Source organism: Callospermophilus lateralis, chromosome 14 (assembly GCF_048772815.1).
Source record: "Callospermophilus lateralis isolate mCalLat2 chromosome 14, mCalLat2.hap1, whole genome shotgun sequence".
NCBI classification, from domain to species: domain Eukaryota; kingdom Metazoa; phylum Chordata; class Mammalia; order Rodentia; family Sciuridae; genus Callospermophilus; species Callospermophilus lateralis.
In genome coordinates, this window is record NC_135318.1 from 78,361,783 (window position 1) to 78,388,487 (window position 26,705).

A 26,705-nucleotide genomic window follows, 5' to 3' on the forward strand; every position below is an offset into this window, starting at 1 on the left:
GACTTTTGGAAAATACATATGAATTATTAGGAGGTTGAAATGAAGAAACAAAGAGGAAATTCCCCAATTTCTTATTCTTAAATTCCACACTCTGACTCTGCCTACCTGCTATAAAAACTTTTAAACGCTTACTCCCCATTTCTATATCATTGCCAACAAGTGAACATTCACTGCCCTACAACAAACCAGAGAATTCACATTGAACAATGTTTCCCCATTAGAGACCAAGAAACAATACTTATTAAAAAAATACCCTAGTTATGAATTAGTAGTTAAAGCTTTATTTGAGTGTTAAATGTGCTCTAATTATGTGTTTGTGTGTTTGTTGATGTGTGTGTGTGTGTGTGTGTGTGTGTGTGTGTGTGCTTGTGTGTCAAACATGCACTGAGGTGTAAAATAAATGCAGGATTGCAACGGCCTTCTTAAAAATAAGAAGCACCTTTATCACATTTGAAGCCCAGGGAAGAATCTGCCTGATACTTGACCTACAATTAATTGAAACGTGAAAAATTCAGGCCTAGAAAAACAAAGCCAACATACATAATAAATCTAATCAGTCTGTCTCTCCTGATTTCAAATAGGTTCTGTAAATAAACCTAAATTGCCAGCATAAAACATCAGTTGCTCAAAACGAGTGGATGGATGTCACCTGCCATGGGCTGTGTAAAATACATGGAGGATCCCGCACTGATTGTTATCTAGAATGACTTCTGCCTGAAGTACTATTAGTGAATAGTTGCTGATATACTGCGGTTCTTATACCAGTAAACTTTAATGAAGGTAATTTCAGGCTGCAAAGGAATAAATTGATTTTACTAACTGGTTTTTGGAAAACACTGCCATGAAAAATTATCAATATGTTCATAAAGGCATCTACATGTCTCTCCACAGGGGTTTTACTTAATGGGGGAGGGGGTGAGGTCTGGATATAACTTAACTGTCCATTAGTAGGTACAACAATGTAATGGGAATCACAGTGCACATACTGGTTTGAACTCAATCTAGGTAACATGGATTCACCTCTGTGTAAGAGGCCTGCTTCTGAAAAACACAATGTAGATCTCCAAAAGCAGAACGATACTTTCAGAATACCATGTTATGTTTGTAAATAGACAGATAGATATACAGAAATCAAAAATCTGAAAACGGTCTGGAAGCGTACATTTCAATAACTTACAATGTCAGTAGTGGGAGATTAATAGCAGATCAAGAAGACTGTATCTGCATGCGAGATGGTTCAATTTTTAAAGAGCTTTTTAAATGACAATGGAAAAAGAATTCAAAGGGTTACAGTAAGTGTTGAGGAGTCACTTGGTAAAAGGAGCACAGAGGTGAGAAAGAATTATGTAGAGTTCAATAGAACCAGGTATAATATCTGTACACATGACTCCATGAACAGGAGAAAAGGGGACACTTAAAGAAATCATAAGGACTCAGGAGAGATCAGGATTAGGGGGGCTTGTAGGAAGAGCTGAAAAAAACAAAGCATGCAATGGGCAGAAAATGTGGAAGAAAAGGCCTCACAGGTGGTAAACTGATCCATCCCTCCCTGGTAGTTCAACTGAATGAATAACAGTGAGGCCGGCTAAGTGGGAAAGTACTTGGAAACTCTGTTCATGCAGACAACAGAAAGTGCCACCAGAGTGAAAAAAGGAAACCTAGTAAGGCACCTTAGCCCCTGCTCCTCGGTGTTTTATGCAAGCTATCTTTCTTACTGTGCCTCTGTTCATCTACACTGATACATGTTAGGTCCAAAGGCAGTGACAAACATTGTTACATGTATTGATGAATCCTACCAATTCCACAAAGCACAGCCATTTTACTTAGTGTTCTCAATACCTTCTTTTTGACTCTCATCTCGTTTGAAGAAACACTTTCAGAGGAAAGAAGTTCTCCCTAAGCCACATGTGTCCTTAAGTAAACTATGAATTGAGTGCTATTTCAAGGTGTTTGGGCTGATTCCTCCACATGGCCCGTAAAACCTAGAAAAGTGTCATGCACCCACAGGCAGTACATCTTCACTGAGTCCTGTTCTTTGCACTCCAGGGTCATATTATTGTCCATTTAATGGTCAGAAAAACAGTGTTACAGTGAGTATCCTTCTTAGTAGTAGGACTAAAGTGTTTTGGACTCGCATGTTCAGTTACTGAAAAGGCTCAGGGAAGTCCACTTGAGAGCTGGTCATTCGATACAGGTACTGGAGAGGAAAACAAGCTACTCTCATTTGGCAACTTTTAGACACTGATACAGCTCTGGCCATGTAAGTGTAAATAACAACAGGTCTAATCATGCATGGTGGCCTATGGGCTTGGAACTTGCATGCTTACAAAACCAGTGATTACTTGTGCATCTTCTCCTTCGAACCTCATATGTGAATCATCAACTAGTCAAGTGTTAACTTGGGAGGAAAACAATATGTTGGGATGTCCTTTTTGTACATCAAGCCATGAACTCTTTGTCTTAACATCAACAATATAATTAATGTTCAGGAGTTAAATCCATTTCAGAGAGTCATATCCATCCTTCTCGTGGCTATATATTTTTAAGGACCAGCCAGCTTCCTTAGATGTTTTCAAGCCCATGAAAAGACCAAAAAAAAAAATCTGAAAGAAGAGTTTGAAGAATTTTCAACAAATACTAATCTAGAAATGCTGACATGAAAACCAACTAAAGTTTTCAACTCCTTTTTTGGAACATTAACTGTGCCATGCTTTTCAAAAACGACTTCTCAGAACTGACTTGTGCCCATGTTAGCAACTCTTCTGAGATTACTTTGAAAGTAGACTAATGTGAGAGTTTCTCTTTAGAGATAATTCAGATTACTTGCATAGGAAGTGGCAGCAGGTCTGGGGATGTTGTAGCTCAGTGGCAGTGACCTTGCCTACCTTGGGGCTGGCCTGCCATGGACTTTCACCCCAAACACTTGCAAGAAAAGAAAATGGAGGGAAGGGAGAGGGAAAGGTGGAAGGGAGGGAGGCAATGTTGGAGGGATGGAGGGAGGTAGAAAAGAAGGAAGAAGAAAAGGAGAAAAACCAGGAAGGGAGGAAGGAAGCAAGGAAGGAAAGAAATAGGGAGAGCACAAGGGCAGGGAAAGGACTGAGTCACTAAAACAAAAGGCAAAGGACACAAAGACCAATATAGGCCATAAAAGCTGTTGGAACAGTTTAGACAGCTTTAGAATTTGAGTGACATCAAACTCAATGTTATTATGACTGGATGGAATCTTCCTACTTAGCCCCGCCTTGGCCTGGCCTAAACCAAATCAAGGGGTGGGTGGCATGGAGAGGAATTCTCTCTGGCTGGAGTGGGAGGGACCTAAACCTGTGGAAATTGAGGATGCACTGGTAGAGAAGGGGACAAGATCCACTGATGGGCAGTTGAGCACAACAAGGCTCCTGGGAGCCCTTGATCATGGCTCCTACCGCCATACGCCCACCACCCACCATACGCTCAGCCCCTGAAGGGGATCAAGTGGTCTGCTCCGTTGCCTGGTGCAGGTTGGAGTTCTTGACCAAACACCTGAGTGTCCACAGCCTGTGTTGGCCTGCCTGGGCAGGCTGTGGTTGTGGTGGCAAGAGCCAAAGCCGTCTTGGCGTGATGAAGGAGCCAAGGGCTGCCTCTCAGCCATACTAGTGGGTGGTTCTGGAAGAAGCACCCAGGGTTGTGGCAGCATTGTCCGAAAACATGAAGCCAGGCCATCTTTCTTATGGCTTTCCTTGGGAGTTGGTGATGTGTACAGCTCTTGGATTTTTTGCTGTTCTCTCACTTTTCTGGACAAGTTTTCAGTCGGTTAGTAGCAGGCTTTACGTGGGAAGAGAAAAAAAGCTGGCTCTAAATCTTGCTGGACTTATTGAAAAAATTGTGGACTTCTTGAGAAAGTTAGCCTTGTTGAAAAAGAACATGAAGGCTTAGATTCATCTTTAAAGGATTGCAGGTTTGAGAAGGGTTCAAGGGAAGCACAACATCTGGAGGCAACCTACGAAAAGCTGCATAGGTCCGAATCCAGCCATGGCGTTGAAGTGCTCTTTCTGGAAGAAGAGCTCAAATCACAGAAGGCTAAGCATGGTCAACAGGATGAAACGATGGCGCGTCTATCAAGAAGGATACAGTCCCTCCAAGGTGAAGCTGAATCCCTCAGATCACAAATAGCTGAAGCTAAATCAAACTGGTTACTCTTTCAAGTCAATGAGGAAGAACTGAAGCTGGCAATGAAAGGGGTTTTGAATGAAGGATCCCAACTTCCGCAAACGCAGAGACCAACAATACAAGGAGAAGCTGAAGCACAGAGGGAACAAGGAGGTGTCCAATATAAAGCAAAAATCACATTAGAGAACTCTAAAGTCGCTGGAGAACAAGTTCTAAGGGACACAGAAAATTACATGGAGTCTCTGAGTATATGCTTGCTGAAGATGAAGGATAGGTCTTCTCCAAGCCTGGGAGCCCAAAGGGATGGTGGTCACCTGGAATTGGGAAGGACGAGTGAACCAGAAATTGGTGCTCACTTGGAGGATGAGTCCAAAGGAGCTTTGAGGACCCTGGTTTATGGTGCTAAGCTAAAAGCCTTCTTAGAAATCTTGGCAGGAGGAAGAAATCAAAAATGTACTTTCTCATCTGAAGTGGCGAAAACCACGGAAGACCTTACAGAACACCTTAAAAGTCTGCAGACTGAACAGGCATCCTTGCAGTCAGAAAATGCACAGCTGCAAAGTGAAAAGGAGACCCTACAGAAGAACTTTAAAGTCATGGTGGAACACTATCAAGAAAATATGATGAAACTGCACAGGAAATTAAGAGTGGAGAAAAACTCCCGGGTGGAGCAAGAGGAGAAACTTTCCAAAGTCGAAGAAAAGTTGAGCCATACATGGAAGAGCTGGAGACCTACAGAAAGAGAGCCCAATATCTTGAAGAAGAATTGCAGAGAACCATTCATTCCTGTCTGGGGAAGATTATTTTCTCTGAGAAAGAAGCACATGCTAGTGAGTTGGCAGCTCGGATTGCTGAAAGAAACCTCAGTTATTTCAGGAAACAAAATGCGCGCAACAGTCAAAAATTAACTGAGAAGGAGCTTAGATTTGAACTTGTAGAAAAAGATCCCTATGATGCACTGGATGTTTGCAACTCAGCAATGGGCAGAAAGCCTTCTCCAAATGGGCCCTCACCAATAGGTCAGCCTTCATCTGAAAGGAGACCTCCTCATTTTGAAAAGAGTGGTCCACTCACACTCTCACCTTTCACTCCAGTGGGAGGAGGAAGAGGGTCAAGGGGCCCTGGAGAATCCTCTGGACCATGCGACTAGCAGTAAAGGAAGAAAATCCAGCTGTCATAAGTTCACTGATTTTCAGAGAGCACCTTCTCAGACTGGGCCCCTCTCTCCTCCAGGGGAACAGGCCAGCAGGCTGATGATCCCTCCACCAGGACAACCATATTCTTCTGATCCACGTCTTCCTCTACAAAGGCAAGATAGGTTTTAATCAAATTGTGGTAGACCATCGGGACCAGCAGAACACAGAACTCCTAATATGCCTCCTTTGGATAAATGGGATGGGCCTATGTCTTGACCAAGGCAATCCAGTAGAAAGGAGACCATAGTCGATCTCAGGGACTCTGACGTGCCTGATTCACCTCTCCATGCTGAAAACCAAGCAACTGGCTCTGGCTCTGTGTTGGCAACTTTCCCTCCAGTCAGAGGTGCCTTGTTTCCAGTTGACCCAAGGAGTCAGTTCATGAGATGAGGACCTTTTTTTTCCTTCACCTCTCCCAGGAATCGTGTATGGGAACCTGGAGATCATTTTCCACCAGGCCTGCCACCCACTCCATTTCCAATGGGAAATGACTATGCAGGGAGGGGGTTTTCGTCACAATCTTCCCCCAAGAGCTGGAATTCAGCCCTCTACACCCGCATTCTGAAAGTACAAGTGAGTTCCCTGAAGGGTTCCTTCCACCTGCAAAGAAGCCTGTCCAAACAAGAAACCTCATGCTGTTGCTCTCTCTTCAAATGTAATTGGACTTATCTCTCATTTTTAGTTTTTAAGTAACTGCTTTTACTTCAGTAATTGACTATACTTTGGCTCCAATTGAAGCTCAATGAAACTATTATTCTTAAAATAGTATTATGTAAATAAATTGGTTTACATAGAAATCTAATGAGTAAATTATTCCTATTTTATTTTATTCCAGAGTACAGCATTTAATCTGATGAAGCCACTATTATATAAACAAGAATGGGAGTTCTAGGTACTTGTAATCTAGCTGATGGAAATATACTCTAAACTCCCAACAAAGAAGTGTATTTAGTATGACTGTAGCAAATGTCAAGTGACTTTAGGCTTAATGAAAAATTGTCACTGATTTACAGACTGGTTGGGCATATCAGCAAGTTTTTCCATATCAGAATAACTAGACCATGGGAGGACCAAAGGAGAGAACACAACAAAACATGTCACGGAAACAGGAGATCTCAACTACAAAGAAAAATGAAGACCTCTTTTTTATATTGGTTGCTTAAAACACTACATAGCTCTTTAGATATCATATTTCCTACATTAGATTCAAGTGAGTTATGAACTCCCATTTCTACCCCATGTACACATTGCACAATAACATTGTTTACACATCCACATTTTTACAACATGCCATATTAGTAACTGTTGTATTCTGCTACCTTTCCTATCCTCTACTATCCCCCCCTCTTCTGCCCTCCCATCTTCTCTCTCTATCCCATCTGCTGTAATTTAAAGTTTGGGAATTGGAAACCACACTTTAAACTCACTCTGCTCCCCTTTTTCCCTTCTGTCAAATTACTCATCATCTTCTTCTATTTCTCCTCCTCCTCCTCCTCTTCCTCCTCCTCCTTATACCTTTCATTCATGCATCATACACTCATGCATTGGTTCATTCATTCTTTTCACATATGGTATTGGGGATCCAACTCAGGACCTTTGAAACTGCGAAGCCAGGACTCTAGTGCTGAGCCAAAATCCCAGCACCTGTCTTTTTGATTTTATGACTGTTTATATGAAATTCAGAATTGCATTCTGCTATGGTTCACTGATATGTGGATTGACCTAGTCCTTGATTTCTGAGAGACTTTTGGAAAATACATATGAATTATTAGGAGGTTGAAATGAAGAAACAAAGAGGAAATTCCCCAATTTCTTATTCTTAAATTCCACACTCTGACTCTGCCTACCTGCTATAAAAACTTTCAAACGCTTACTCCCCATTTCTATATCATTGCCAACAAGTGAACATTCACTGCCCTACATAAACCAGAGAATTCACATTGAACAATGTTTCCCCATTAGAGACCAAGAAACAATACTTATTAAAAAAATACCCTAGTTATGAATTAGTAGTTAAAGCTTTATTTGAGTGTTAAATGTGCTCTAATTATGTGTTTGTGTGTTGTTGATGTGTGTGTGTGTGTGCTTGTGTGTCAAACATGCACTGAGGTGTAAAATAAATGCAGGATTGCATCGGCCTTCTTAAAAATAAGAAGCACCTTTATCACATTTGAAGCCCAGGGAAGAATCTGCCTGATACTTGACATACAATTAATTGAAATGTGAAAAATTCAGGCCTAGAAAAACAAAGCCAACATACATAATAAATCTAATCAGTCTGTCTCACCTGATTTCAAATAGGTTCTGTAAATAAACCTAAATTGCCAGCATAAAACATCAGTTGCTCAAAACGAGTGGATGGATGTCACCTGCCATGGGCTGTGTAAAATACATGGAGGATCCCGCACTGATTGTTATCTAGAATGACTTCTGCCTGAAGTACTATTAGTGAATAGTTGCTGATATACTGTGGTTCTTATACCAGTAAACTTTAATGAAGGTAATTTCAGGCTGCAAAGGAATAAATTGATTTTACTAACTGGTTTTTGGAAAACACTGCCATGAAAAATTATCAATATGTTCATAAAGGCATCTACATGTCTCTCCACAGGGGTTTTACTTAATGGGGGAGGGGGTGACGTCTGGATATAACTTAACTGTCCGTTAGTAGGTACAACAATGTAATGGGAATCACAGTGCACATACTGGTTTGAACTCAATCTAGGTAACATGGATTCACCTCTGTGTAAGAGGCCTGCTTCTGAAAAACACAATGTAGAGCTCCAAAAGCAGAACGATACTTTCAGAATACCATGTTATGTTTGTAAATAGATAGACAGATAGATATACAGAAATCAAAAATCTGAAAACGGTCTGGAAGCGTACATTTCAATAACTTACAATGTCAGCAGTGGGAGATTAAGAGCAGATCAAGAAGACTGTATCTGCATGCGAGATGGTTCAATTTTTAAAGAGCTTTTTAAATGACAATGGACAAAGAATTCAAAGGGTTACAGTAAGTGTTGAGGAGTCACTTGCTAAAAGGAGCACAGAGGTGAGAAAGAATTATGTAGAGTTCAATAGAACCAGGTATAATATCTGTACACATGACTCCATGAACAGGAGAAAAGGGGACACTTAAAGAAATCATAAGGACTAAGGAGAGATCAGGATTAGGGGGGCTTGTAGGAAGAGCTGAAAAAAACAAAGCATGCAATGGGCAGAAAATGTGGAAGAAAAGGCCTCACAGGTGGTAAACTGATCCATCCCTCCCTGGTAGTTCAACTGAATGAATAACAGTGAGGCCGGCTAAGTGGGAAAGCACTTGGAAACACTGTTCATGCAGACAACAGAAAGTGCCACCAGAGTGAAAAAAGGAAACCTAGTAAGGCACCTTAGCCCCTGCTCCTCGGTGTTTTATGCAAGCTATCTTTCTTACTGTGCCTCTGTTCATCTACACTGATACGTGTTAGGTCCAAAGGCAGTGACAAACATTGTTACATGTATTGATGAATCCTGCCAATTCCACAAAGCACAGCCATTTTACCTAGTGTTCTCAATACCTTCTTTTTGACTCTCATCTCGTTTGAAGAAACACTTTCAGAGGAAAGAAGTTCTCCCTAAGCCACATGTGTCCTTAAGTAAACTATGAATTGAGTGCTATTTCAAGGTGTTTGGGCTGATTCCTCCACATGGCCCGTAAAACCTAGAAAAGTGTCATGCACCCACAGGCAGTACATCTTCACTGAGTCCTGTTCTTTGCACTCCAGGGTCATATTATTGTCCATTTAATGGTCAGAAAAACAGTGTTACAGTGAGTATCCTTCTTAGTAGTAGGACTAAAGTGTTTTGGACTCGCATGTTCAGTTACTGAAAAGGCTCAGGGAAGTCCACTTGAGAGCTGGTCATTCGATACAGGTACTGGAGAGGAAAACAAGCTACTCTCATTTGGCAACTTTTAGACACTGATACAGCTCTGGCCATGTAAGTGTAAATAACAACAGGTCTAATCATGCATGGTGGCCTATGGGCTTGGAACTTGCATGCTTACAAAACCAGTGATTACTTGTGCATCTTCTCCTTCGAACCTCATATGTGAATCATCAACTAGTCAAGTGTTAACTTGGGAGGAAAACAATATGTTGGGATGTCCTTTTTGTACATCAAGCCATGAACTCTTTGTCTTAACATCAACAATATAATTAATGTTCAGGAGTTAAATCCATTTCAGAGAGTCATATCCATCCTTCTCGTGGCTATATATTTTTAAGGACCAGCCAGCTTCCTTAGATGTTTTCAAGCCCATGAAAAGACCAAAAAAAAAAAAATCTGAAAGAAGAGTTTGAAGAATTTTCAACAAATACTAATCTAGAAATGCTGACATGAAAACCAACTAAAGTTTTCAACTCCTTTTTTGGAACATTAACTGTGCCGTGCTTTTCAAAAACGACTTCTCAGAACTGACTTGTGCCCATGTTAGCAACTCTTCTGAGATTACTTTGAAAGTAGACTAATGTGAGAGTTTCTCTTTAGAGATAATTCAGATTACTTGCATAGGAAGTGGCAGCAGGTCTGGGGATGTTGTAGCTCAGTGGCAGTGACCTTGCCTACCTTGGGGCTGGCCTGCCATGGACTTTCACCCCAAACACTTGCAAGAAAAGAAAATGGAGGGAAGGGAGAGGGAAAGTTGGAAGGGAGGGAGGCAATGTTGGAGGGATGGAGGGAGGTAGAAAAGAAGGAAGAAGAAAAGGAGAAAAACCAGGAAGGGAGGAAGGAAGCAAGGAAGGAAGGAAATAGGGAGAGCACAAGGGCAGGGAAAGGACTGAGTCACTAAAACAAAAGGCAAAGGACACAAAGACCAATATAGGCCATGAAAGCTGTTGGAACAGTTTAGACAGCTTTAGAATTTGAGTGACATCAAACTCAATGTTATTATGACTGGATGGAATCTTCCTACTTAGCCCCGCCTTGGCCTGGCCTAAACCAAATCAAGGGGTGGGTGGCATGGAGAGGAATTCTCTCTGGCTGGAGTGGGAGGGACCTAAACCTGTGGAACTTGAGGATGCACTGGGTAGGGAAGGGGACAAGACTCCCCTGATGGGCAGTTGAGCACAACAAGGCTCCTGGGAGCCCTTGATCATGGCTCCTACCGCCATACGCCCACCACCCGCCATACGCTCAGCCCCTGAAGGGGATCACAGTGGTCTGCTCCGTTGCCTGGTGCAGGTTGGAGTTCCTGACCAAACACCTGAGTGTCCACAGCCTGTGTTGGCCTGCCTGGGCAGGCTGTGGTTGTGGTGGCAAGAGCCAAAGCCGTCTTGTCGTGATGAAGGAGCCAAGTGCTGCCTCTCAGCCATACTAGTGGGTGGTTCTGGAAGAAGCACCCAGGGTTGTGGCAGCATTGTCCGAAGACATAAAGCCAGGCCATCTTTCTTATGGCTTTCCTTGGGAGTTGGTGATGTGTACAGCTCTTGAATTTTTTGCTGTTCTCTCACTTTTCTGGACAAGTTTTCAGTCGGTTAGTAGCAGGCTTTACGTGGGAAGAGAAAAAAAGCTGGCTCTAAATCTTGCTGGACTTATTGAAAAAAATTGTGGACTTCTTGAGAAAGTTAGCCTTGTTGAAAAAGAACATGAAGGCTTAGATTCATCTTTAAAGGATTGCAGGTTTGAGAAGGGTTCAAGGGAAGCACAACATCTGCAGGCAACCTACGAAAAGCTGCATAGGTCCGAATCCAGCCATGGCGTTGAAGTGCTCTTTCTGGAAGAAGAGCTCAAATCACAGAAGGCTAAGCATGGTCAACAGGATGAAACGATGGCGCGTCTATCAAGAAGGATACAGTCCCTCCAAGGTGAAGCTGAATCCCTCAGATCACAAATAGCTGAAGCTAAATCAAACTGGAGACTCTTTCAAGTCCATGAGGAAGAACTGAAGCTGGCAATGAAAGAGGTTTTGAATGAAGGATCCCAACTTCCGCAAACGCAGAGACCAACAATACAAGGAGAAGCTGAAGCACAGAGGGAACAAGGAGGTGTCCAATATAAAGCAAAAATCACATTAGAGAACTCTAAAGTCGCTGGAGAACAAGTTCTAAGGGACACAGAAAATCACATGGAGTCTCTGAGTGTATGCTTGCTGAAGATGAAGGATAGGTCTTCTCCAAGCCTGGGAGCCCAAAGGGATGGTGGTCACCTGGAATTGGGAAGGACGAGTGAACCAGAAATTGGTGCTCACTTGGAGGATGAGTCCAAAGGAGCTTTGAGGAACCTGGTTTATGGTGCTAAGCTAAAAGCCTTCTTAGAAATCTTGGCAGGAGGAAGAAATCAAAAATGTACTTTCTCATCTGAAGGGGCGAAAACCACGGAAGGCCTTACAGAACACCTTAAAAGTCTGCAGACTGAACAGGCATCCTTGCAGTCAGAAAATGCACAGCTGCAAAGTGAAAATGAGACCCTACAGAAGAACTTTAAAGTCATGGTGGAACGCTATCAAGAAAATATGATGAAACTGCACAGGAAATTAAGAGTGGAGAAAAACTCCCGGGTGGAGCAAGAGGAGAAACTTTCCAAAGTCGAAGAAAAGTTGAGCCATACAATGGAAGACCTGGAGACCTACAGAAAGAGAGCCCAATATCTTGAAGAAGAATTGCAGAGAACCATTCACTCCTGTCTGGGGAAGATTATTTCCTCTGAGAAAGAAGCACATGCTAGTGAGTTGGCAGCTCGGATTGCTGAAAGAAACCTCAGTTATTTCAGGAAACAAAATGCACGCAACAGTCAAAAATTAACTGAGAAGGAGCTTAGATTTGAACTTGTAGAAAAAGATCCCTATGATGCACTGGATGTTTGCAACTCAGCAATGGGCAGAAAGCCTTCTCCAAATGGGCCCTCAACAATAGGTCAGCCTTCATCTGAAAGGAGACCTCCTCATTTTGAAAAGAGTGGTCCACTCACACTCTCACCTTTCACTCCAGTGGGAGGAGGAAGAGGGTCAAGGGGCCCTGGAGAATCCTCTGGACCATGCGACTAGCAGTAAAGGAAGAAAATCCAGCTGTCATAAGTTCACTGATTTTCAGAGAGCACCTTCTCAGACTGGGCCCCTCTCTCCTCCAGGGGAACAGGCCAGCAGGCTGATGATCCCTCCACCAGGACAACCATATTCTTCTGATCCACGTCTTCCTCTACAAAGGCAAGATAGGTTTTAATCAAATTGTGGTAGACCATCGGGACCAGCAGAACACAGAACTCCTAATATGCCTCCTTTGGATAAATGGGATGGGCCTATGTCTTGACCAAGGCAATCCAGTAGAAAGGAGACCATAGTCGATCTCAGGGACTCTGACGTGCCTGATTCACCTCTCCATGCTGAAAACCAAGCAACTGGCTCTGGCTCTGTGTTGGCAACTTTCCCTCCAGTCAGAGGTGCCTTGTTTCCAGTTGACCCAAGGAGTCAGTTCATGAGAAGAGGACCTTTTTTTCCTTCACCTCTCCCAGGAATCGTGTATGGGAACCTGGAGATCATTTTCCACCAGGCCTGCCACCCACTCCATTTCCAATGGGAAATGACTATGCAGGGAGGGGGTTTTCGTCACAATCTTCCCCCAAGAGCTGGAATTCAGCCCTCTACACCCGCATTCTGAAAGTACAAGTGAGTTCCCTGAAGGGTTCCTTCCACCTGCAAAGAAGCCTATTACTCAACATCCAGAACCAAACAAGAAACCTCATGCTGTTGCTGTCTCTTCAAATGTAATTGGACTTCTCTCTCATTTTTAGTTTTTAAGTAACTGCTTTTACTTCAGTAATTGACTATACTTTGGCTCCAACTGAAGCTCAATGAAAGTATTATTCTTAAAATAGTATTATGTAAATAAATTGGTTTACATAGGAATCTTATGAGTAAATTATTCCTATTTTATTTTATTCCAGAGTACAGCATTTAATCTGATGAAGCCACTATTATATAAACAAGAATGGGAGTTCTAGGTACTTGTAATCTAGCTGATGGAAATATACTCTAAACTCCCAACAAAGAAGTGTATTTAGTATGACTGTAGCAAATGTCAAGTGACTTTAGGCTTAATGAAAAATTGTCACTGATTTACAGACTGGTTGGGCATATCAGCAAGTTTTTCCATATCAGAAAAACTAGAGCATGGGAGTAACAAAGGAGAGAACACAACGAAACATGTCACGGAAAGAGGAGATCTCAACTACAAAGAAAAATGAAGACCTCTTTTTTATATTGGTTGCTTAAAACATTACATAGCTCTTGAGATATCATATTTCCTACATTAGATTCAAGTGAGTTATGAACTCCCATTTCTACCCCATGTACACATTGCACAATAACATTGTTTACACATCCACATTTTTACAACATGCCATATTAGTAACTGTTGTATTCTGCTACCTTTTCTATCCTCTACTATCCCCCCTCTTCTGCCCTCCCATCTTCTCTCTCTATCCCATCTGCTGTAATTTAAAGTTTGGGAATTGGAAACCACACTTTAAACTCACTCTGCTCCCCTTTTTCCCTTCTGTCAAATTACTCATCATCTTCTTCTATTTCTCCTCCTCCTCCTCCTCTTCCTCCTCCTCCTTATACCTTTCATTCATTCATCATACACTCATGCATTGGTTCATTCATTCTTTTCACATATGGTGTTGGGGATCCAACTCAGGACCTTGGAAACTGCGAAGCCAGCACTCTATTGCTGAGCCAAAATCCCAGCACCTGTCTTTTTGATTTTATGACTGTTTATATGAAATTCAGAATTGCATTCTGCTATGGTTCACTGATATGTGGATTGACCTAGTCCTTGATTTCTGAGAGACTTTTGGAAAATACATATGAATTATTAGGAGGTTGAAATGAAGAAACAAAGAGGAAATTCCCCAATTTCTTATTCTTAAATTCCACACTCTGACTCTGCCTACCTGCTATAAAAACTTTTAAACGCTTACTCCCCATTTCTATATCATTGCCAACAAGTGAACATTCACTGCCCTACAACAAACCAGAGAATTCACATTGAACAATGTTTCCCCATTAGAGACCAAGAAACAATACTTTTTAAAAAAAATACCCTAGTTATGAATTAGTAGTTAAAGCTTTATTTGAGTGTTAAATGTGCTCTAATTATGTGTTTGTGTGTTTGCTGATGTGTGTGTGTGTGTGTGTGTGTGTGTGCTTGTGTTTCAAACATGCACTGAGGTGTAAAATAAATGCAGGATTGCAACGGCCTTCTTAAAAATAAGAAGCACCTTTATCACATTTGAAGCCCAGGGAAGAATCTGCCTGATACTTGACCTACAATTAATTGAAACGTGAAAAATTCAGGCCTAGAAAAACAAAGCCAACATACATAATAAATCTAATCAGTCTGTCTCTCCTGATTTCAAATAGGTTCTGTAAATAAACCTAAATTGCCAGCATAAAACATCAGTTGCTCAAAACGAGTGGATGGATGTCACCTGCCATGGGCTGTGTAAAATACATGGAGAATCCCGCACTGATTGTTATCTAGAATGACTTCTGCCTGAAGTACTATTAGTGAATAGTTGCTGATATACTGCGGTTCTTATACCAGTAAACTTTAATGAAGGTAATTTCAGGCTGCAAAGGAATAAATTGATTTTACTAACTGGTTTTTGGAAAACACTGCCATGAAAAATTATCAATATGTTCATAAAGGCATCTACATGTCTCTCCACAGGGGTTTTACTTAATGGGGGATGGGGTGAGGTCTGGATATAACTTAACTGTCCATTAGTAGGTACAACAATGTAATGGGAATCACAGTGCACATACTGGTTTGAACTCAATCTAGGTAACATGGATTCACCTCTGTGTAAGAGGCCTGCTTCTGAAAAACACAATGTAGAGCTCCAAAAGCAGAACGATACTTTCAGAATACCATGTTATGTTTGTAAATAGATAGACAGATAGATATACAGAAATCAAAAATCTGAAAACGGTCTGGAAGCGTACATTTCAATAACTTACAATGTCAGCAGTGGGACATTAAGAGCAGATCAAGAAGACTGTATCTGCATGCGAGATGGTTCAATTTTTAAAGAGCTTTTTAAATGACAATGGACAAAGAATTCAAAGGGTTACAGTAAGTGTTGAGGAGTCACTTGCTAAAAGGAGCACAGAGGTGAGAAAGAATTATGTAGAGTTCAATAGAACCAGGTATAATATCTGTACACATGACTCCATGAACAGGAGAAAAGGGGACACTTAAAGAAATCATAAGGACTAAGGAGAGATCAGGATTAGGGGGGCTTGTAGGAAGAGCTGAAAAAAACAAAGCATGCAATGGGCAGAAAATGTGGAAGAAAAGGCCTCACAGGTGGTAAACTGATCCATCCCTCCCTGGTAGTTCAACTGAATGAATAACAGTGAGGCCGGCTAAGTGGGAAAGCACTTGGAAACTCTGTTCATGCAGACAACAGAAAGTGCCACCAGAGTGAAAAAAGGAAACCTAGTAAGGCACCTTAGCCCCTGCTCCTCGGTGTTTTATGCAAGCTATCTTTCTTACTGTGCCTCTGTTCATCTACACTGATACGTGTTAGGTCCAAAGGCAGTGACAAACATTGTTACATGTATTGATGAATCCTGCCAATTCCACAAAGCACAGCCATTTTACCTAGTGTTCTCAATACCTTCTTTTTGACTCTCATCTCGTTTGAAGAAACACTTTCAGAGGAAAGAAGTTCTCCCTAAGCCACATGTGTCCTTAAGTAAACTATGAATTGAGTGCTATTTCAAGGTGTTTGGGCTGATTCCTCCACATGGCCCGTAAAACCTAGAAAAGTGTCATGCACCCACAGGCAGTACATCTTCACTGAGTCCTGTTCTTTGCACTCCAGGGTCATATTATTGTCCATTTAATGGTCAGAAAAACAGTGTTACAGTGAGTATCCTTCTTAGTAGTAGGACTAAAGTGTTTTGGACTCGCATGTTCAGTTACTGAAAAGGCTCAGGGAAGTCCACTTGAGAGCTGGTCATTCGATACAGGTACTGGAGAGGAAAACAAGCTACTCTCATTTGGCAACTTTTAGACACTGATACAGCTCTGGCCATGTAAGTGTAAATAACAACAGGTCTAATCATGCATGGTGGCCTATGGGCTTGGAACTTGCATGCTTACAAAACCAGTGATTACTTGTGCATCTTCTCCTTCGAACCTCATATGTGAATCATCAACTAGTCAAGTGTTAACTTGGGAGGAAAACAATATGTTGGGATGTCCTTTTTGTACATCAAGCCATGAACTCTTTGTCTTAACATCAACAATATAATTAATGTTCAGGAGTTAAATCCATTTCAGAGAGTCATATCCATCCTTCTCGTGGCTATATATTTTTAAGGACCAGCCAGCTTCCTTAGATGTTTTCAAGCCCATGAAAAGACCAAAAAAAAAAAAATCTGAAAGAAGAGTTTGAAGAATTTTCAACAAATACTAATCTAGAAATGCTGACATGAAAACCAACTAAAGTTTTCAACTCCTTTTTTGGAACATTAACTGTGCCGTGCTTTTCAAAAACGACTTCTCAGAACTGACTTGTGCCCATGTTAGCAACTCTTCTGAGATTACTTTGAAAGTAGACTAATGTGAGAGTTTCTCTTTAGAGATAATTCAGATTACTTGCATAGGAAGTGGCAGCAGGTCTGGGGATGTTGTAGCTCAGTGGCAGTGACCTTGCCTACCTTGGGGCTGGCCTGCCATGGACTTTCACCCCAAACACTTGCAAGAAAAGAAAATGGAGGGAAGGGAGAGGGAAAGTTGGAAGGGAGGGAGGCAATGTTGGAGGGATGGAGGGAGGTAGAAAAGAAGGAAGAAGAAAAGGAGAAAAACCAGGAAGGGAGGAAGGAAGCAAGGAAGGAAGGAAATAGGGAGAGCACAAGGGCAGGGAAAGGACTGAGTCACTAAAACAAAAGGCAAAGGACACAAATACCAATATAGGCCATAAAAGCTGTTGGAACAGTTTAGACAGCTTTAGAATTTGAGTGACATCAAACTCAATGTTATTATGACTGGATGGAATCTTCCTACTTAGCCCCGCCTTGGCCTGGCCTAAACCAAATCAAGGGGTGGGTGGCATGGAGAGGAATTCTCTCTGGCTGGAGTGGGAGGGACCTAAACCTGTGGAACTTGAGGATGCACTGGGTAGGGAAGGGGACAAGACTCCCCTGATGGGCAGTTGAGCACAACAAGGCTCCTGGGAGCCCTTGATCATGGCTCCTACCGCCATACGCCCACCACCCGCCATACGCTCAGCCCCTGAAGGGGATCACAGTGGTCTGCTCCGTTGCCTGGTGCAGGTTGGAGTTCCTGACCAAACACCTGAGTGTCCACAGCCTGTGTTGGCCTGCCTGGGCAGGCTGTGGTTGTGGTGGCAAGAGCCAAAGCCGTCTTGGCGTGATGAAGGAGCCAAGGGCTGCCTCTCAGCCATACTAGTGGGTGGTTCTGGAAGAAGCACCCAGGGTTGTGGCAGCATTGTCCGAAGACATAAAGCCAGGCCATCTTTCTTATGGCTTTCCTTGGGAGTTGGTGATGTGTACAGCTCTTGAATTTTTTGCTGTTCTCTCACTTTTCTGGACAAGTTTTCAGTCGGTTAGTAGCAGGCTTTACGTGGGAAGAGAAAAAAAGCTGGCTCTAAATCTTGCTGGACTTATTGAAAAAAATTGTGGACTTCTTGAGAAAGTTAGCCTTGTTGAAAAAGAACATGAAGGCTTAGATTCATCTTTAAAGGATTGCAGGTTTGAGAAGGGTTCAAGGGAAGCACAACATCTGCAGGCAACCTACGAAAAGCTGCATAGGTCCGAATCCAGCCATGGCGTTGAAGTGCTCTTTCTGGAAGAAGAGCTCAAATCACAGAAGGCTAAGCATGGTCAACAGGATGAAACGATGGCGCGTCTATCAAGAAGGATACAGTCCCTCCAAGGTGAAGCTGAATCCCTCAGATCACAAATAGCTGAAGCTAAATCAAACTGGAGACTCTTTCAAGTCAATGAGGAAGAACTGAAGCTGTCAATGAAAGAGGTTTTGAATGAAGGATCCCAACTTCCGCAAACACAGAGACCAACAATACAAGGAGAAGCTGAAGCACAGAGGGAACAAGGAGGTGTCCAATATAAAGCAAAAATCACATTAGAGAACTCTAAAGTCGCTGGAGAACAAGTTCTAAGGGACACAGAAAATCACATGGAGTCTCTGAGTGTATGCTTGCTGCAGATGAAGGATAGGTCTTCTCCAAGCCTGGGAGCCCAAAGGGATGGTGGTCACCTGGAATTGGGAAGGACGAGTGAACCAGAAATTGGTGCTCACTTGGAGGATGAGTCCAAAGGAGCTTTGAGGAACCTGGTTTATGGTGCTAAGCTAAAAGCCTTCTTAGAAATCTTGGCAGGAGGAAGAAATCAAAAATGTACTTTCTCATCTGAAGGGGCGAAAACCACGGAAGGCCTTACAGAACACCTTAAAAGTCTGCAGACTGAACAGGCATCCTTGCAGTCAGAAAATGCACAGCTGCAAAGTGAAAATGAGTCCCTACAGAAGAACTTTAAAGTCATGGTGGAACGCTATCAAGAAAATATGATGAAACTGCACAGGAAATTAAGAGTGGAGAAAAACTCCCGGGTGGAGCAAGAGGAGAAACTTTCCAAAGTCGAAGAAAAGTTGAGCCATACAATGGAAGAGCTGGAGACCTACAGAAAGAGAGCCCAATATCTTGAAGAAGAATTGCAGAGAACCATTCACTCCTGTCTGGGGAAGATTATTTCCTCTGAGAAAGAAGCACATGCTAGTGAGTTGGCAGCTCGGATTGCTGAAAGAAACCTCAGTTATTTCAGGAAACAAAATGCGTGCAACAGTCAAAAATTAACTGAGAAGGAGCTTAGATTTGAACTTGTAGAAAAAGATCCCTATGATGCACTGGATGTTTGCAACTCAGCAATGGGCAGAAAGACTTCTCCAAATGGGCCCTCACCAAGAGGTCAGCCTTCATCTGAAAGGAGACCTCCTCATTTTGAAAAGAGTGGTCCACTCACACTCTCACCTTTCACTCCAGTGGGAGGAGGAAGAGGGTCAAGGGGCCCTGGAGAATCCTCTGGACCATGCGACTAGCAGTAAAGGAAGAAAATCCAGCTATCATAAGTTCACTGATTTTCACAGAGCACCTTCTCAGACTGGGCCCCTCTCTCCTCCAGGGGAACAGGCCAGCAGGCTGATGATCCCTCCACCAGGCCAACCATATTCTTCTGATCCACGTCTTCCTCTACAAAGGCAAGATAGGTTTTAATCAAATTGTGGTAGACCATCGGGACCAGCAGAACACAGAACTCCTAATATGCCTCCTTTGGATAAATGGGATGGGCCTATGTCTTGACCAAGGCAATCCAGTAGAAAGGAGACCATAGTCGATCTCAGGGACTCTGACGTGCCTGATTCACCTCTCCATGCTGAAAACCAAGCAACTGACTCTGGCTCTGTGTTGGCAACTTTCCCTCCAGTCAGAGGTGCCTTGTTTCCAGTTGACCCAAGGAGTCAGTTCATGAGAAGAGGACCTTTTTTTTCTTCACCTCTCCCAGGAATCGTGTATGGGAACCTGGAGATCATTTTCCACCAGGCCTGCCACCCATTCCATTTCCAATGGGAAATGACTATGCAGGGAGGGGGTTTTCGTCACAATCTTCCCCCAAGAGCTGGAATTCAGCCCTCTACACCCGCATTCTGAAAGTACAAGTGAGTTCCCTGAAGGGTTCCTTCCACCTGCAAAGAAGCCTATTACTCAACATCCAGAACCAAACAAGAAACCTCATGCTGTTGCTGTCTCTTCAAATGTAATTGGACTTCTCTCTCATTTTTAGTTTTTAAGTAACTGCTTTTACTTCAGTAATTGACTATACTTTGGCTCCAACTGAAGCTCAATGAAAGTATTATTCTTAAAATAGTATTATGTAAATAAATTGGTTTACATAGGAATCTTATGAGTAAATTATTCCTATTTTATTTTATTCCAGAGTACAGCATTTAATCTGATGAAGCCACTATTATATAAACAAGAATGGGAGTTCTAGGTACTTGTAATCTAGCTGATGGAAATATACTCTAAACTCCCAACAAAGAAGTGTATTTAGTATGACTGTAGCAAATGTCAAGTGACTTTAGGCTTAATGAAAAATTGTCACTGATTTACAGACTGGTTGGGCATATCAGCAAGTTTTTCCATATCAGAAAAACTAGAGCATGGGAGTAACAAAGGAGAGAACACAACGAAACATGTCACGGAAACAGGAGATCTCAACTACAAAGAAAAATGAAGACCTCTTTTTTATATTGGTTGCTTAAAACATTACATAGCTCTTGAGATATCATATTTCCTACATTAGATTCAAGTGAGTTATGAACTCCCATTTCTACCCCATGTACACATTGCACAATAACATTGTTTACACATCCACATTTTTACAACATGCCATATTAGTAACTGTTGTATTCTGCTACCTTTTCTATCCTCTACTATCCCCCCTCTTCTGCCCTCCCATCTTCTCTCTCTATCCCATCTGCTGTAATTTAAAGTTTGGGAATTGGAAACCACACTTTAAACTCACTCTGCTCCCCTTTTTCCCTTCTGTCAAATTACTCATCATCTTCTTCTATTTCTCCTCCTCCTCCTCCTCTTCCTCCTCCTCCTTATACCTTTCATTCATTCATCATACACTCATGCATTGGTTCATTCATTCTTTTCACATATGGTGTTGGGGATCCAACTCAGGACCTTGGAAACTGCGAAGCCAGCACTCTAGTGCTGAGCCAAAATCCCAGCACCTGTCTTTTTGATTTTATGACTGTTTATATGAAATTCAGAATTGCATTCTGCTATGGTTCACTGATATGTGGATTGACCTAGTCCTTGATTTCTGAGAGACTTTTGGAAAATACATATGAATTATTAGGAGGTTGAAATGAAGAAACAAAGAGGAAATTCCCCAATTTCTTATTCTTAAATTCCACACTCTGACTCTGCCTACCTGCTATAAAAACTTTTAAACGCTTACTCCCCATTTCTATATCATTGCCAACAAGTGAACATTCACTGCCCTACAACAAACCAGAGAATTCACATTGAACAATGTTTCCCCATTAGAGACCAAGAAACAATACTTATTAAAAAAATACCCTAGTTATGAATTAGTAGTTAAAGCTTTATTTGAGTGTTAAATGTGCTCTAATTATGTGTTTGTGTGTTTGTTGATGTGTGTGTGTGTGTGTGTGTGTGTGTGTGTGTGTGTGCTTGTGTGTCAAACATGCACTGAGGTGTAAAATAAATGCAGGATTGCAACGGCCTTCTTAAAAATAAGAAGCACCTTTATCACATTTGAAGCCCAGGGAAGAATCTGCCTGATACTTGACCTACAATTAATTGAAACGTGAAAAATTCAGGCCTAGAAAAACAAAGCCAACATACATAATAAATCTAATCAGTCTGTCTCTCCTGATTTCAAATAGGTTCTGTAAATAAACCTAAATTGCCAGCATAAAACATCAGTTGCTCAAAACGAGTGGATGGATGTCACCTGCCATGGGCTGTGTAAAATACATGGAGGATCCCGCACTGATTGTTATCTAGAATGACTTCTGCCTGAAGTACTATTAGTGAATAGTTGCTGATATACTGCGGTTCTTATACCAGTAAACTTTAATGAAGGTAATTTCAGGCTGCAAAGGAATAAATTGATTTTACTAACTGGTTTTTGGAAAACACTGCCATGAAAAATTATCAATATGTTCATAAAGGCATCTACATGTCTCTCCACAGGGGTTTTACTTAATGGGGGAGGGGGTGAGGTCTGGATATAACTTAACTGTCCATTAGTAGGTACAACAATGTAATGGGAATCACAGTGCACATACTGGTTTGAACTCAATCTAGGTAACATGGATTCACCTCTGTGTAAGAGGCCTGCTTCTGAAAAACACAATGTAGATCTCCAAAAGCAGAACGATACTTTCAGAATACCATGTTATGTTTGTAAATAGACAGATAGATATACAGAAATCAAAAATCTGAAAACGGTCTGGAAGCGTACATTTCAATAACTTACAATGTCAGTAGTGGGAGATTAATAGCAGATCAAGAAGACTGTATCTGCATGCGAGATGGTTCAATTTTTAAAGAGCTTTTTAAATGACAATGGAAAAAGAATTCAAAGGGTTACAGTAAGTGTTGAGGAGTCACTTGGTAAAAGGAGCACAGAGGTGAGAAAGAATTATGTAGAGTTCAATAGAACCAGGTATAATATCTGTACACATGACTCCATGAACAGGAGAAAAGGGGACACTTAAAGAAATCATAAGGACTCAGGAGAGATCAGGATTAGGGGGGGCTTGTAGGAAGAGCTGAAAAAAACAAAGCATGCAATGGGCAGAAAATGTGGAAGAAAAGGCCTCACAGGTGGTAAACTGATCCATCCCTCCCTGGTAGTTCAACTGAATGAATAACAGTGAGGCCGGCTAAGTGGGAAAGTACTTGGAAACTCTGTTCATGCAGACAACAGAAAGTGCCACCAGAGTGAAAAAAGGAAACCTAGTAAGGCACCTTAGCCCCTGCTCCTCGGTGTTTTATGCAAGCTATCTTTCTTACTGTGCCTCTGTTCATCTACACTGATACGTGTTAGGTCCAAAGGCAGTGACAAACATTGTTACATGTATTGATGAATCCTGCCAATTCCACAAAGCACAGCCATTTTACTTAGTGTTCTCAATACCTTCTTTTTGACTCTCATCTCGTTTGAAGAAACACTTTCAGAGGAAAGAAGTTCTCCCTAAGCCACATGTGTCCTTAAGTAAACTATGAATTGAGTGCTATTTCAAGGTGTTTGGGCTGATTCCTCCACATGGCCCGTAAAACCTAGAAAAGTGTCATGCACCCACAGGCAGTACATCTTCACTGAGTCCTGTTCTTTGCACTCCAGGGTCATATTATTGTCCATTTAATGGTCAGAAAAACAGTGTTACAGTGAGTATCCTTCTTAGTAGTAGGACTAAAGTGTTTTGGACTCGCATGTTCAGTTACTGAAAAGGCTCAGGGAAGTCCACTTGAGAGCTGGTCATTCGATACAGGTACTGGAGAGGAAAACAAGCTACTCTCATTTGGCAACTTTTAGACACTGATACAGCTCTGGCCATGTAAGTGTAAATAACAACAGGTCTAATCATGCATGGTGGCCTATGGGCTTGGAACTTGCATGCTTACAAAACCAGTGATTACTTGTGCATCTTCTCCTTCGAACCTCATATGTGAATCATCAACTAGTCAAGTGTTAACTTGGGAGGAAAACAATATGTTGGGATGTCCTTTTTGTACATCAAGCCATGAACTCTTTGTCTTAACATCAACAATATAATTAATGTTCAGGAGTTAAATCCATTTCAGAGAGTCATATCCATCCTTCTCGTGGCTATATATTTTTAAGGACCAGCCAGCTTCCTTAGATGTTTTCAAGCCCATGAAAAGACCAAAAAAAAAAATCTGAAAGAAGAGTTTGAAGAATTTTCAACAAATACTAATCTAGAAATGCTGACATGAAAACCAACTAAAGTTTTCAACTCCTTTTTTGGAACATTAACTGTGCCATGCTTTTCAAAAACGACTTCTCAGAACTGACTTGTGCCCATGTTAGCAACTCTTCTGAGATTACTTTGAAAGTAGACTAATGTGAGAGTTTCTCTTTAGAGATAATTCAGATTACTTGCATAGGAAGTGGCAGCAGGTCTGGGGATGTTGTAGCTCAGTGGCAGTGACCTTGCCTACCTTGGGGCTGGCCTGCCATGGACTTTCACCCCAAACACTTGCAAGAAAAGAAAATGGAGGGAAGGGAGAGGGAAAGGTGGAAGGGAGGGAGGCAATGTTGGAGGGATGGAGGGAGGTAGAAAAGAAGGAAGAAGAAAAGGAGAAAAACCAGGAAGGGAGGAAGGAAGCAAGGAAGGAAGGAAATAGGGAGAGCACAAGGGCAGGGAAAGGACTGAGTCACTAAAACAAAAGGCAAAGGACACAAAGACCAATATAGGCCATAAAAGCTGTTGGAACAGTTTAGACAGCTTTAGAATTTGAGTGACATCAAACTCAATGTTATTATGACTGGATGGAATCTTCCTACTTAGCCCCGCCTTGGCCTGGCCTAAACCAAATCAAGGGGTGGGTGGCATGGAGAGGAATTCTCTCTGGCTGGAGTGGGAGGGACCTAAACCTGTGGAACTTGAGGATGCACTGGTAGAGAAGGGGACAAGATCCACTGATGGGCAGTTGAGCACAACAAGGCTCCTGGGAGCCCTTGATCATGGCTCCTACCGCCATACGCCCACCACCCACCATACGCTCAGCCCCTGAAGGGGATCAAGTGGTCTGCTCCGTTGCCTGGTGCAGGTTGGAGTTCTTGACCAAACACCTGAGTGTCCACAGCCTGTGTTGGCCTGCCTGGGCAGGCTGTGGTTGTGGTGGCAAGAGCCAAAGCCGTCTTGGCGTGATGAAGGAGCCAAGGGCTGCCTCTCAGCCATACTAGTGGGTGGTTCTGGAAGAAGCACCCAGGGTTGTGGCAGCATTGTCCGAAAACATGAAGCCAGGCCATCTTTCTTATGGCTTTCCTTGGGAGTTGGTGATGTGTACAGCTCTTGGATTTTTTGCTGTTCTCTCACTTTTCTGGACAAGTTTTCAGTCGGTTAGTAGCAGGCTTTACGTGGGAAGAGAAAAAAAGCTGGCTCTAAATCTTGCTGGACTTATTGAAAAAATTGTGGACTTCTTGAGAAAGTTAGCCTTGTTGAAAAAGAACATGAAGGCTTAGATTCATCTTTAAAGGATTGCAGGTTTGAGAAGGGTTCAAGGGAAGCACAACATCTGGAGGCAACCTACGAAAAGCTGCATAGGTCCGAATCCAGCCATGGCGTTGAAGTGCTCTTTCTGGAAGAAGAGCTCAAATCACAGAAGGCTAAGCATGGTCAACAGGATGAAACGATGGCGCGTCTATCAAGAAGGATACAGTCCCTCCAAGGTGAAGCTGAATCCCTCAGATCACAAATAGCTGAAGCTAAATCAAACTGGTTACTCTTTCAAGTCAATGAGGAAGAACTGAAGCTGGCAATGAAAGGGGTTTTGAATGAAGGATCCCAACTTCCGCAAACGCAGAGACCAACAATACAAGGAGAAGCTGAAGCACAGAGGGAACAAGGAGGTGTCCAATATAAAGCAAAAATCACATTAGAGAACTCTAAAGTCGCTGGAGAACAAGTTCTAAGGGACACAGAAAATTACATGGAGTCTCTGAGTATATGCTTGCTGAAGATGAAGGATAGGTCTTCTCCAAGCCTGGGAGCCCAAAGGGATGGTGGTCACCTGGAATTGGGAAGGACGAGTGAACCAGAAATTGGTGCTCACTTGGAGGATGAGTCCAAAGGAGCTTTGAGGACCCTGGTTTATGGTGCTAAGCTAAAAGCCTTCTTAGAAATCTTGGCAGGAGGAAGAAATCAAAAATGTACTTTCTCATCTGAAGTGGCGAAAACCACGGAAGACCTTACAGAACACCTTAAAAGTCTGCAGACTGAACAGGCATCCTTGCAGTCAGAAAATGCACAGCTGCAAAGTGAAAAGGAGACCCTACAGAAGAACTTTAAAGTCATGGTGGAACACTATCAAGAAAATATGATGAAACTGCACAGGAAATTAAGAGTGGAGAAAAACTCCCGGGTGGAGCAAGAGGAGAAACTTTCCAAAGTCGAAGAAAAGTTGAGCCATACATGGAAGAGCTGGAGACCTACAGAAAGAGAGCCCAATATCTTGAAGAAGAATTGCAGAGAACCATTCATTCCTGTCTGGGGAAGATTATTTTCTCTGAGAAAGAAGCACATGCTAGTGAGTTGGCAGCTCGGATTGCTGAAAGAAACCTCAGTTATTTCAGGAAACAAAATGCGCGCAACAGTCAAAAATTAACTGAGAAGGAGCTTAGATTTGAACTTGTAGAAAAAGATCCCTATGATGCACTGGATGTTTGCAACTCAGCAATGGGCAGAAAGCCTTCTCCAAATGGGCCCTCACCAATAGGTCAGCCTTCATCTGAAAGGAGACCTCCTCATTTTGAAAAGAGTGGTCCACTCACACTCTCACCTTTCACTCCAGTGGGAGGAGGAAGAGGGTCAAGGGGCCCTGGAGAATCCTCTGGACCATGCGACTAGCAGTAAAGGAAGAAAATCCAGCTGTCATAAGTTCACTGATTTTCAGAGAGCACCTTCTCAGACTGGGCCCCTCTCTCCTCCAGGGGAACAGGCCAGCAGGCTGATGATCCCTCCACCAGGACAACCATATTCT